Source organism: Pelodiscus sinensis, chromosome 3 (assembly GCF_049634645.1).
Source record: "Pelodiscus sinensis isolate JC-2024 chromosome 3, ASM4963464v1, whole genome shotgun sequence".
NCBI lineage: Eukaryota > Metazoa > Chordata > Testudines > Trionychidae > Pelodiscus > Pelodiscus sinensis.
Genome location: NC_134713.1, coordinates 59,685,435 through 59,697,943, shown reverse-complemented (window position 1 = coordinate 59,697,943; position 12,509 = coordinate 59,685,435). Strand labels below are relative to the sequence as shown.

The 12,509-nt window shown below is 36.8% G+C and overlaps 1 protein-coding gene across 3 annotated transcripts in view; it reads right to left on the bottom strand.

Moving 5' to 3' along the window:
- The window catches only part of LOC112544622 (trophoblast glycoprotein), a 28,094-nt gene that overhangs the window by 9,245 nt on the left and 6,340 nt on the right, over window positions 1-12,509 (bottom strand). For 2 of the 3 annotated variants that reach the window (XR_012902587.1, XR_012902588.1), the window contains exons 3-4: window positions 7,285-7,332; window positions 5,205-5,404 (exon numbers count right to left, since the gene is read on the bottom strand). The gene's annotated coding sequence lies outside the window, so the exon portion shown is untranslated. Of the gene's footprint in view, window positions 1-5,204; window positions 5,405-5,507; window positions 6,807-7,284; window positions 7,333-12,509 lie in introns of all 3 variants that reach the window. The other variant, XR_012902589.1, reaches the window with a different exon arrangement.

The following is a 12,509-nucleotide window of genomic DNA, read 5'->3' as shown; positions in this document are numbered from 1 at the left end:
TCCCGATCTCTTTCGGCAGTACTTCTTGCTAGGCAGTTATTTCTTGTTTTGTACGAGTGCAGTTGATTGTTCCTTCCTAAGAAGAGTACTTTGCTTTTGTCATTCATGAATTTCATCCTATTCACTTCTGACTATTTCTCCAGTTTTTCCAGATTATTTTGAATTTTAATCCTATCCTCCAAAGCACTTGCAACTCTTCTATCTTGGATTGGACAACTGAACACAAACTTCCCAAATGTACTTTATATGCCATTATCTAAATAATTGATTAAGGTATTGAACAGAACTGATCCATGCAGTACCCCGCTTGATATGCCTTTCCAGTTTGACTGTGAACCACTGATGATTACTTTCTGAGAATGATTTTCCAAAATATTCTGTACCCACCTTAGAGCAGCTCCTGCTAGATTGTATTTCCCTTGTTTGTTTATGAGGTCATACAATACAGTATCAAAAGCCTTACTAAAGTTGAGAGATACCACATCTACCGCTTTCTCCTCTATTCAACAGGTCTGTTACCCTGTCAAAGAAAGCTATTAGGTTGATTTGACATGATTTGTTCTTAAATGCATGCTGTTATTTTCCCTCTTATTATATTTTAGGTGTTTGTAAATGGATTGTTTAATTATTTGCTCCATTGTCTTTCTGGATGATTAGACTGTAATTCCCTGGATGGTCCTTATTTCCTTTTGTTATATGTTGACACTATGTTTGCCCTTTTCAGGTCTCTGAATCTCTCTTATCTTCCATGAGTTTTCAAAGATAATCAGTAATGGTTCTGAGGAGATGTCAGCTCCTTGGATATTCTGGGATTTCATCAGGCCTTGTACACTTGAAGACATCTAAATTATCTATATACAGTAGACTTCCGATAATCTGGAACCTATGGGACCTAGGTGGTGCTGGATTATCAGATATGCCGGACTATCAGGAGGTACTATAAACTGGTTATATATATACTGTATATAAAGTGTTCTTAACCCTTTTTATTGTACATACTGTATACAGTATACTGTAATGTTTTAGTTTTTTTAAGCCTTTTTTACCCTTTTTGCTCAGTTCAGCTGCTGCCGCTGTTACCTTGTGACTCATTTTTTGCCAAAGCTCACTCACTAGGCTCTTGCCATTTTGATGCCGGACTATCAGGAGTGCCGGATTATTGGATGCCGGACTATTGGAGTTTTACTGTATTTTTAAACTTGTTTTCATATTTTAGCTTCTGATCCTACCTCATTTTCACTGGCATTCACTATGTTAGAAGTCCAATCACTGCTATCTTTTTTTATTTAAACAGTCATTTAGCACTCCTGCCATTTCCACATTTTCTGTGTGTTGCCTCTCCTATTAAATAACGGGCCTATCCTGTTCTTTGTCTTCATCTTGCTTCTAATGTATTTGGGAAAAAATTTTTGTTACCTTTTACATTTCTAGCTAGTTTAATCTCATTTTGTGCCTTGACTTGTTTAATTTTGTCCCTATAAAGTTGTTTATATTAATCCTTATAACTTGACCTAGTTTTTATTTTTTGTAGGACAACACTTTCTTATATTTCCTACACAGTGGGATAATTTGCTCTTGTGCCTTTAATAATGTCCGTGTGAAAAACTGCCAATACTCTTGAATTTTCCCCCTTAGACTTGCTTCTCATGGGATCTTACCTACTAACTCCCTGAGTTTGCTAAAGTATGTTGTCTTGCAATCCATTATCTTTATTGTGCTGTTTTCCATTCTTTAAAATTATAACAGTACCATTTCACAATCACTTTTACCTAAGCTGCCTTCCACTTTCAAATTTCCAACCAGTTCCTATTTGCCAAAATTAAATCTAGAACAGCCTCTCTCAGGGTATCATTCTCCGCCTTCTGAAATAAAAAAATCGTTTCCCATGTATTCTAAGAACACGTTGGGGAAAAACAACAGCCAGGCATAGAGACATCAGTTGGAGAATGAGTAGTTGAAGTCCTCCCATCACCACCAAGTCCTGTATTTTGGATGATTACTTGTTTTTAGAAAAGCCTTATCTCCTCATTCTTCTTGGTAGGTAGTCTGTAGTAGACCTCTACCATGAAATCATCCATGTCCCCCTCCTCATTTAACCTTACCTAGAACTCCCTATCTCCTTCTCAATCTCAGTCCAAGTTTATACATTGTAAGGCAACATGTCCTCCATTCCCCCCCCCCCCGCCTGTCCTGCCTGAGCAAGCTGTACCCATCTATTCCAATGTGTGTCATGTGTATTATTCAGTCATGTGTATTATTTTATAAATCTATGTGCTGCCACTGTTATAGTAGTATTTGTTAATTAGGACTTCAAGTTCTTCCTGCTTATTCTCTGTACTTCTTGCATTTGTATATAGACATATAAGATACTGATGTGATGTTTCCACTCCACCCTGCATGTTCTCTTGTATTTTCCTTGTCCATTCTATGAAGGTCCATACACCCTTCCCCCCCTTCCTGTTCTGACTCTTCTCCCAGGTCTCCATGTTTTTTTTACTTACCTGTGGACTTTTGTCACCTGCGCCCATCAACCCTAGTTTAAAGCTCTCTCCACTAAGTTAGCCAGTGAGTATCCAAATATGAGCTTCTCATTCCTTAACAGATGGACTCCATGTTGAACCACAAAATATTAAAAAGTCAGATGTTCTACTTTGTTCAAGACAAACTATTTCTTTTCTTAGTATGTATAGCATTTAGTGCTTACTAGTTACTTTTAAATGTCCAGAGGTTCTTTCCATACACTTATTATACAGCTGGTTTTTCTTAAGTTTTAACTTTTAACACTTCAGACCCAGAAGGTGCCATTTTTCTACTGTTCATGCAGAACAGTCTTATTGTTTTTGGAAGAAACTGTTGTGTTCAATTTTGTATTAAAGTTTTGAACATAAAGAAAACATTAATAATTTTCTGAAATTTTATTCTATTACTATTCTATATAGTGCAATAGGGCTTAGGAGCAGTGTTCCCTGTAAACTGAGAGCTTGTGCGACTTTCCGGGAGAGTCAAATGCCAGTCAGTTAATTAGCCAGCAGAATGTGTTTCTATTGATAGTGACATCTGCACATGCCTTGATGCGTATAACTAAATCTATTTTGCACATGGATGGAAAAAATTAGAGGGAACATTGTTTAGGAGCCCTAGTCTTAGACCAACACCCCTTTGTGGTAGGTGCTGTACAACACAGAAAACTGGTCTTTGCACTGAGTCTATCTAGACTGCAGGGTTTTTTTGAAAAAGTGGCCTTTTTTTTTCAAAAAAACTTCACCTGCGTCTAGACTGCCACCACGTTCTTTCAAAATTAAATTGAAAGAAAGCAGTGTTTTTTTGACAGTGGTAAATCTCATTTTACGAGGAAGAATGCCTTTTTTCGAAAGAATTCTTTCGAAAAAAGGTGTTCTTGACTGCAAACAGGGTTTTTTCAAAAGAGAGCATCCAGAATGCTTGGGTGCTTTCTTTCGAAAAAGTGGATCGGTTTTTTTGAAAAAGTTGTGGGTGTCTAGACGATCTCTTTCGAAAGAAGCTTTTTCGTTGAAAAAGCTTCTTTTGAAAGAAGCATGTAGTCTTAGACGTACCCTAAGAGACCAAACTTCTGAAAACATTATTGTACAATATATTTAGAACATCTTCCTCCTACTTAAACATTATTTCCATAACATGTACCTAAGATCCTGTTGTCAACAGATCTCATATTCATGAAATGTTTACACGTTTTGCATTAGTATTCATTAGCCAGGATGATGATGGGGATGAAATCTGAGCTTTAATGAAGTGCATTGCCTTTTTTTTCCCCCTTCCATGTCAGTCCACCATTGTACTGCTTTGTCTCAAAAAATGAATCTTTGTTGTGCTGAAGGGAGATCTAGGCAGCCCCTTGTTAAAATTAAATCATCAAGTTGAAAGGGGAAATTTCCCTACTTCTGGTAGAGCTCCCTCTTAATTTTAAATCCATCCCTGCCTAGAATGATTTATTCCTGGACTCAGAAATTACTGCCGATGCTCATGTTTTCATTGTTGGAATGCCTCAATTCCCGCAAGTGTCAAGTACTTTCAGTGTTCTCTGATAAGGATATTGGCAGGGCAGTCCTTAGACAGTCACAGACCACCACTAAATTTGGGGAACCACTGTGCCACAAGTAGTACTTTGTTTGTGTTGATTATGCCTAGTGCTGGCTGAGGACAGTACTGACTCAAATTGCTCCAATTCCCTGCCCTCCAGCCCATGCTCTACCTCCTGGCCCCGGCAGCCCAAGCCCTCAGCTCTCTGATCCCTGCTCCAGCACCCGGCCCTGGCAGCCCCAATCCTCTAGCCCTGCCCTCCAATATTCCACCAGCCTGCAGCTCTAGCGGGCTGCACTGCTTCCCCTTCCGCCTGTTCCCCCACCAGCCTCTATGCCCTGTTCCTGTCCATACAGCCCTCCTCCACCCTTCAGAGTTGCTGCCCTCTCTCCAGCAGGAGATAGGGGTGCAGATGCTTGGGCTGCCTAGGGCACCAGAATTCATAAGGATGGCACTGGATGTTGGGCCTGTATTGTATTACATAGGGGTCCAAAACCTCGCCTGCAGTGGGCCTTCTTTACACCACTGCCAGCATGCACCGACCATAAGGCCAGAGCATGTGAGGAGCTTTCCAGTGTCACTGAAAACCAGTGGAATGCAGGGGAGGGGCATGGTAAAGAACCATTACACTGCATCTGAGACACTGGGGTGATTCTCTCACAGTAATCACCATTGCTCTTAGGGCCCTGGGCAGCTGACATACGTTAGAGGAGACTTCAGGCTTCTCTAGCTTATGGCAGGGCACAAGCTCAACATACAATCAATCTAGAACCAGCATAATGGTGACAGAAACCAATCTTTCACATTGGGGAGGGGTATGTGTTACTGTCCCTTCTAATTTTTCCATCCATGTGTGGAATAAATTTTGTTATATGCATCAAGGCATGTGTGAATGTGAACCACCAGTAGAACACATGCTGTCAGCTGTGAGAACTCTGCTAAGCAGTGGGGCAGCATTTGAATCTCTCCTGTGTGACTGCCCGAGAACTCAGCTTAAAAGGACTGTGCATGCCTCAGCTATGCAAGAGAATCAGAGCCACAGTTTTAGCCCTTCCCCTTTCAAATTAAAGTTGAAGTGTGTACGTGAACAATACAACTGTACTGCTGGTACTGCACAAAGTACAAGTATTTCTGGCATGTGTACTTACTGTATTATTGCAGGTTGAATTCTCTCCCTTCTTGGTTACGATTATCTTTGTTTTAATGGAAAAATGCATAACTATCTTCCCTTGTCCTTCATTCCTATTCTCTGCAAGCACACACTCAGCTACACAGGCTTCACAGCAGGCTAAGTGGGAAGTGGATTTTGGGGGGATTTCTTTGTCAAAATATTGGCAGCAGCTCATTGCTGTAAGCACAATAAAAAGAAAGTGGAGACAAAGGAGTGTTTAGTTAAAACTACCCATCTGGGAGTGGCTCTTTTACAAGCTATGAATTCCAAAGCTACCTACAAAACTTGGTAGATGTTAATGGTTTTGTGGTATCCTTCCCGCTAGTTTGTGGTATCCTGTAGTTTTGTGGTATCCTTCCCGCTACGTTAATCATGCTCAACTAATTTTACTGCAATTAATATTTAAGAAAACGAAGAAATTAATTTTAGTGTTATATAAAATTGGACATACCGAAGAAAACCATTTTTAATAAAGGAAAGAATCGGGCTGTTAAATATTGCTTATAAAAATCTGGGATGAGAGAAATCTCAAAAGTTAATTTCTAAATGAGACAGAGTCCAGAACTGTGCATAAAATACATATAAAATAGGTAAATGAGTCAAACGAGTTTCTCTAATTTTTTCTCTCCTTAAAAAAGATGTTTGTGCTGTGCATTTACACTATGACAACTTAAAGAACAAAGGGTTTTTACTAACTTCATTTACAAGGTAGCAAATGTGGTTCATATAGGATACTTAACTATCTGAAACCCAAACATGCAGACATCATGCTCTAAAACTGCCATGTGTAAAAGGGGTTCAATGACCCTGAGCCTACACCTTCCATGCTCTGTGAGTCTGAGGGGAAAAACATGCAACTCATTTGCTCTCTGGCCCTGCAGAAATTACTTAGCAAAGATTTAATATATCTTAAAGTTGTATCAACTTCCCCCGAGCCCGCTTTTAGGGGTTATAGCCAGGAGAAGACCCTATCCGTGTAGTTCTATGAAAGTCATACTATCAAATAGGGGAACTGAGACAGAGTCAGGTCAGTAGCAAAGAACTTATGGGTATATATGGACCTGGCCTCTTCTCCATCAATAGAGAGCTGCCATGATAGGCCAGCATATTTTGCAAGGTAAGAAGACCCTGCATCTGCTGGGATGATGCTGAGGGGAGGCTGTGGTGAATTAAAACTTAGCAAGTTCTCTGTGGGTATGAAATGCAATATCTAGCCCATCTTGCATACTAATGGAAAGCACAAGTGCAGCACATCCCCAGAGTGGCCAAAAGTGTTGTAGAGGTTTAGGGTACAAATACTAATAAAAAAATGTTCAGTGCTGAAATACTGTATGGTCTGAGAGCAAACTCTCCCAATACAGTTGGGATGTCTACACTCCAGTAAGAAATCCCATGGCACAGGGTCCCAGAACAGCTAGCTTGAGTTCTAGCTGTGGGGATAAAAATTGCAGCATAGAGGCTCAGGCTGGAACTTGGTCTCTGCCACCTCCATGCCCCTCTTCCTGGGGTCTCAGACTGTCAGCCAAAGCATTCATCTAGCAGTTATGGCCATGCCGCAGGTCCTCAGAGTATATTTACACTGTGTAAAAAAAAAATCCAAGTCACTGGGGTCAACTGGTTTGGGTGGTAAAAATTGCAGTGTAGATTGATGCCCAGTCTTCCCAAAGCCCTATGAGTCCAAGTTAGTTAAAACTTGTGGCTGGCCTGAGTTATCTCAGTACATATATACTTCATGCGATGCAGGGCAGCTATACCCTGTGGGATTGTGGAAGGAGCTTTGCCTTGTACTATTGGGGTATGTCTACACTAGCTCCCTAGTTCAAACTAGGGAGGCTAATGTAGGCATTCGAAGTTGCAAATAAAGCCCGGGATTTAAATATCCCGGGCTTTATTTGCATCTTCCCATCCGGGCGCCATTTTTAAATCCCCTTAGTCCGAACTAACTGCCCGCAGCTACATGCGGCAGTCAAACGTTAACTCGAACTAAGTCTTTAGTTCAATTCAATTTCATTTATTATCTTATTGATCTGTTATAAAATCATATTAAAATCATTTACCGTAGTCTTCACTTTTACTCTGTAAGCAGCCTTGTCTATTATTGGTATCTACAATTAAAAGGAAATTGGGAAATATATTTACATAGTCAGAATTATTTTAAAATCTCACTAAGAATATCTCTGGTTACTAATCTGATTTTCTGAAGAATGTAAATGAAATTTTAATAACCAATTAATTCAAGTTACAGTACAGTATCCTTTTCTTCACTTTCATTTTTAATTAAAAAAATAAAAGTATTGAGAAAACACACATTTCTGGTCACTTTTTACAAAGTATCTTTTACAAAATAAGTACCTATTTTGCCCTAGTTATGCTGCACCATACACACAAACTTACCAAAGGAATATTAAGTGCTAAAATGTAGGTTGCTGTTTTATATAAATCCTTGAAATGATTAGTACTTAGATGAAGACATGGGTTTGTATCAGATGTTAAGACAATGATTCTGGCTGATTAGTGGTATTGATATCATCTGGTCTAAACTGGTCTCTTACACTTTTTTTTTTTAAATCGGTCAAGTTGGTTCATGCTACGTCATCTCAGACATACATCAAATCCTATCGTGTTAGAAATACAAGTATTTGTGATAATAAAAATGACAAACTACAAAGCTCTGAAGAGCTTTATTCAGGACAACAGTAACCTCTACTGGATTGTGACTGTCTCCCTGGAAACCTGCAATATAAAAATATCTTGTACTGCTTTGTGGAAAAGCCCTACTCTGCATAACTATTATACAGAGCCACTCACCCCTATGTTTGCAGTAAATTTGCCATTTGTGGGACTGAACTCGAAACCCTGCAGAATTTACGTTTAAGCTCTCTGAAAGAAATCTGTTCCTTGTAAATGCTAATTGAGGAGAGATGTAACAATACTTCTGAATTCACAGATAAATTATGAAACCATACTTATGCTCACTAGTTTACTTCACAGTTAACATTAAACTTCACCCTCTACATTTTTTCTTGAAGTACACAAATATAAACATGCTTATACAAAATTACCATTAACAATATCATCATAAAATACTGGACATGTGTCCCAGACAAGTATGAGCACTCTTCAAACATCTCAAATATATTGGTTTTGTAGTTGTGGAGGGAATAAGGGAAATGAAAAAAAAAGCAGAATTCACTGTACAAGTGCAAAATACAATCTATTAAATAGTTATTTTACTGAAAAACTGTAAAAAATCCAAACCAATTCACTTCTCCAACTAAGAATAAAAAGCATTTCAATGTCATACAACAGCAAACTTTTGTTATCCCAATGCTTTCTACATGTGTACTGGTTCCTTAGTGGTCTTTGCAAAGTGTATTTTTCTGCAGTTATGTTTTCCCCCTGAGCTCTAGTTTGCAAAAGCCTTCTTTCTTTTTCCCCAATAGACAATAAATTATACACACTACAGACACTGTAATCTTTATCGAGTATTAAATTTATCAATAGACAAACTCCTGCTCTCCTTAATAATATTAGTACAAAGATTAGAAACACTTGTTCACCAAAGTCAGATGTGATAGTTCAGTAGTCCATATTAAAACTCCCAGGCTTCACAGGATCAGTTTGGCCTTCCTTTTTCACTTGACATGCAGTACTTCTTTACACTTAATTTAACTGAGGTGTTTAACCAAGTCTGATCTTGAGGTAAGTTTGAGTACTGCTACTACAGTTGTAGTGAGAATTCTGGGTATCAGTGCCCACTGGGAGAAGGAAGTCTATGTTCCCCAAATTACCTCCCACTCTGAGCTTTGGATCAGAGACCCTCTAGCTGAGAAGTTTTCTGGTATCTTGGAAAATGGACTATAAAGGGTGCACATGGGAAGAGAATTAATGCTACACAGAAAACTCCAACTGAAGTCTTAAGGTATATGCCACTTGTGAATTCATTTCCTCCGTCACCCTATTTTATTTTGTACACAGCTGCTTTCATAAAATTGTATCCTTGATTGCTTAAAATAGTAAAATAATTAAAGTAAAGGTGGAGAGAAAGGTGAGAAAAGAATATTTCAAATATAGACTGTGAGCGAATGAGGTAAGAGATGCAGGAAGGCTGTTGCATATGCCAGCAGTTACAGAGAAGGCTCTTGATGGACAGTGGCAACATTTCGGGAATGGACAAAGGTAGGCTGTACAAAATCAGCAGAGGGAACAAGAAAGGGAGTGGACAGAACGAAGACTCTCGAAGTACTACACAAACTAGTGTAGTATTTCTATGAGATAGATATACTGTTTGCCAGTTCTGTCACATGGAGGTTAAGATTTAAGACTGTTAGAGTTGCTTGAGTTTTGGGTGCCCATCTTAATACAATTTACAGAGGCCTGATTTTCATCACTTTTCAAAAAAGTCAACCCTAAGGTCTCAAACTGGGCACCCAGATTCATCAGCCATTTTTTAAAATATTGGTCATTAAGCACCATCAGCTTCCATTGAGAGTTATAGTCAGGGTGGAAAAATGTGATTTTTTTAAAAAATAATTTTATATTTTTAATTTGATTTTAATTTTGTTTATATATATGTAAATTAACACCTTTAAAAGAAATCTGAATGTAATACACAATGTAGTAAGGCATAAACTCGACTTAAAAATTTAATTAAAAAGTTCTGAATATATGACCCTCTATCAAGACTATCATATAAAGGAAGATTTAAAGAAAAAATAGCTAACTTTTGAGGACAAGCTTTCTAAATATGGAACAATAAGTCAACCGAAATAATGTAAGAGTGTCTCATTTTCATCAGGATTCAGGTGAGTAGGATCTTAAGTGCCAGTCTCTTTCACTTAAGCACATATTAAAAACTTTTCAATGCTGTCCTGACCATAGTTAATTCCTCTTTAATAAATCATTAAAATTGTAAATATGAAACGTGTTGATGAAAATCATATATATTTAAATCGTATATATTTAAAACATTTAAGTTTGAGCAGTTTAAACTTTATATGCTGATGGATTTGTTTAAATTTCAGTTACTATCCTAATGCAGTTTGACACAAATCATGAGCAAAAAGTTAATTATCTAGTAAATAAGCAAGATCATTCATCATTTTCTCACTTAAAGTGTACAGCTATTAAGAATATGAAATTAATTTGAATAATTGCTTATACAGTTATAGTGTAGCAAAAAACATGTACCATGTCTAGTGTAAAGGCTCTATTTAACAAGATTTGAGGGTTATATCAATCTAAGATAATGCAATTTTAAAAAAAAATAGCTCAAGTACAAATGGAGAAGTTGATTACAGATAGATTATTTAAATGTAGATTTTCCACTTGATTTAAAAATCAATTTATCTTGTGATAGATATTCCACACTTGTAAAAAGTAATAAGCGAAATGCCCAAGGTCACATATTGGTTAAATAGCAAAAAGATTACTGCCTACCTCTTCTAATTAACCAATATAATGGATGCCACAAACTCTTTTTTGTTGTTGAGATGTTTAAAGGCAAAAGTGTATCCCTATATCTAACCCATGAACAGATCCATTGGCTTCAATGGGACTTCCGTTCTACATAAAGTTAAATACTATATACAGAATCATGTTTGCAAGACATGGCTCTGTTTTTAGACTGCAAAACAAGAGTAAAAACAAGCAAAGAAAAAAAAAAACAGTCACAGGGAAAAAAGCCCCAAGTTTGTCAATAAACATTTTAGCATTTTTCTTCCTCAATTCTGGTAAATTCAGTCAGTTTGATGTGTCCCAAAAGGATATCAAGTTGTTAATAACTGTAACATACTGTTAACTATAATTGCTATTTTCATATTTTTCTAAATATTACACTAACATTTTTTCTCACTAACAATACCGGACAATCATCAGAACCTATCCAATGGCACAATACCTCTGATACAAATATTATTTTCTTACATATATGTTTGTGGTTTACCAAAGGACTCGGCTCAGCTCAGCTCAGGCTGAGCCAAAAACAAGTCTGTTGTGGGAGACAGAGGTTTGTGGAGCATTTAGACTAATACGTATAAACAAGTTAACTAATTCAAATTAACTGGCAATAAATATGAATTTAAAAACACTACTGTAAACAACCACAATAGGTTTACATTTAAGCATCTTTCTGTGCTGGGTATCACTAAGAATGCAACAAAACAATAAAAGTAAGGAAATTACAACTAAGCGTGACCATGTACTTTGGTTTATTCTTGTGCCAATGCATTTGAATAAAGTACAGTACTGTTCTGTCATCACCTCAATCCTTTGCAATATCAATGGATAGCGAGAAGAAATAGCAACCTTCACTTTTATTTCCACTCTGTCACAATCTAAAATGCTCTTAGAAAATAGGGATTTTTTAAATGAGATTTATTCTCATGATTTTTATTTTGTTACGTGCGGTTGAGCCTATGGCCTTTGTGTAGTCAGAACTCTGGGCAACTTTTTCTTTAATTTTTCCATAGTAAGAGAATTGAGACTCAGCCACCATAATTTCTTTGTATGTCATTATATGTAATTTTATGTTTACAGACTGTAAAACAGATTTTTATATAACCATTAAAAACCCAAAAATGTATTATAATTAAGAATGTTTAAATCAATATGTAGCATGGAAAGAACTGCTAAGATTACATTTTAAAAACAAAGTTATCATATAGCATTCAAAACAAGAATACTTAGGTCACAAAACCTTAAATCACTTGTCAAGTTTACTTGCCAAAAAAAAAAAAAAAAAAAAAAGTCCTGTAGTCTGCAAATAAATGGTTTTTACTCGTACTAGTTAATGATAATTGCCCACAGCCATAACCTTTACTATAAATAAAAATTGCATTTTTATTTAAAACCACAATTCAGCATTGCCTGTAACAATTTAAAGTAGATAAATCAAGAAAGAGAGCACACATTTGTAAGTAATCTGATAGTAAAACCAACAAGTCTTTGTTCAACAACCATTCTTAATTATAAAATATAGCTATAATTTGCACATGCCCTGAATTTAATAATTTTACAAGTCTCTTCCATGCATAACATTTCTAAAATTGAATCAGACTTCAACTTTAATTCTTTCATCACAATGTCTATTAAAATATCACTACTAGTCTGTCTGGATACTCTTATGTTATTTCATGCATCATTTTAGAGAGCTCAAACTCAGGAGTCTACAGTATTTTAATAACATGCCATAAAATTGAGCTTTGTACAAGGGGAAAATGCTGCCCAATGAATGCTTTGGGAAGAAATGTAAATAAGAGTAAGTTACTAAAAAGTTATTTTA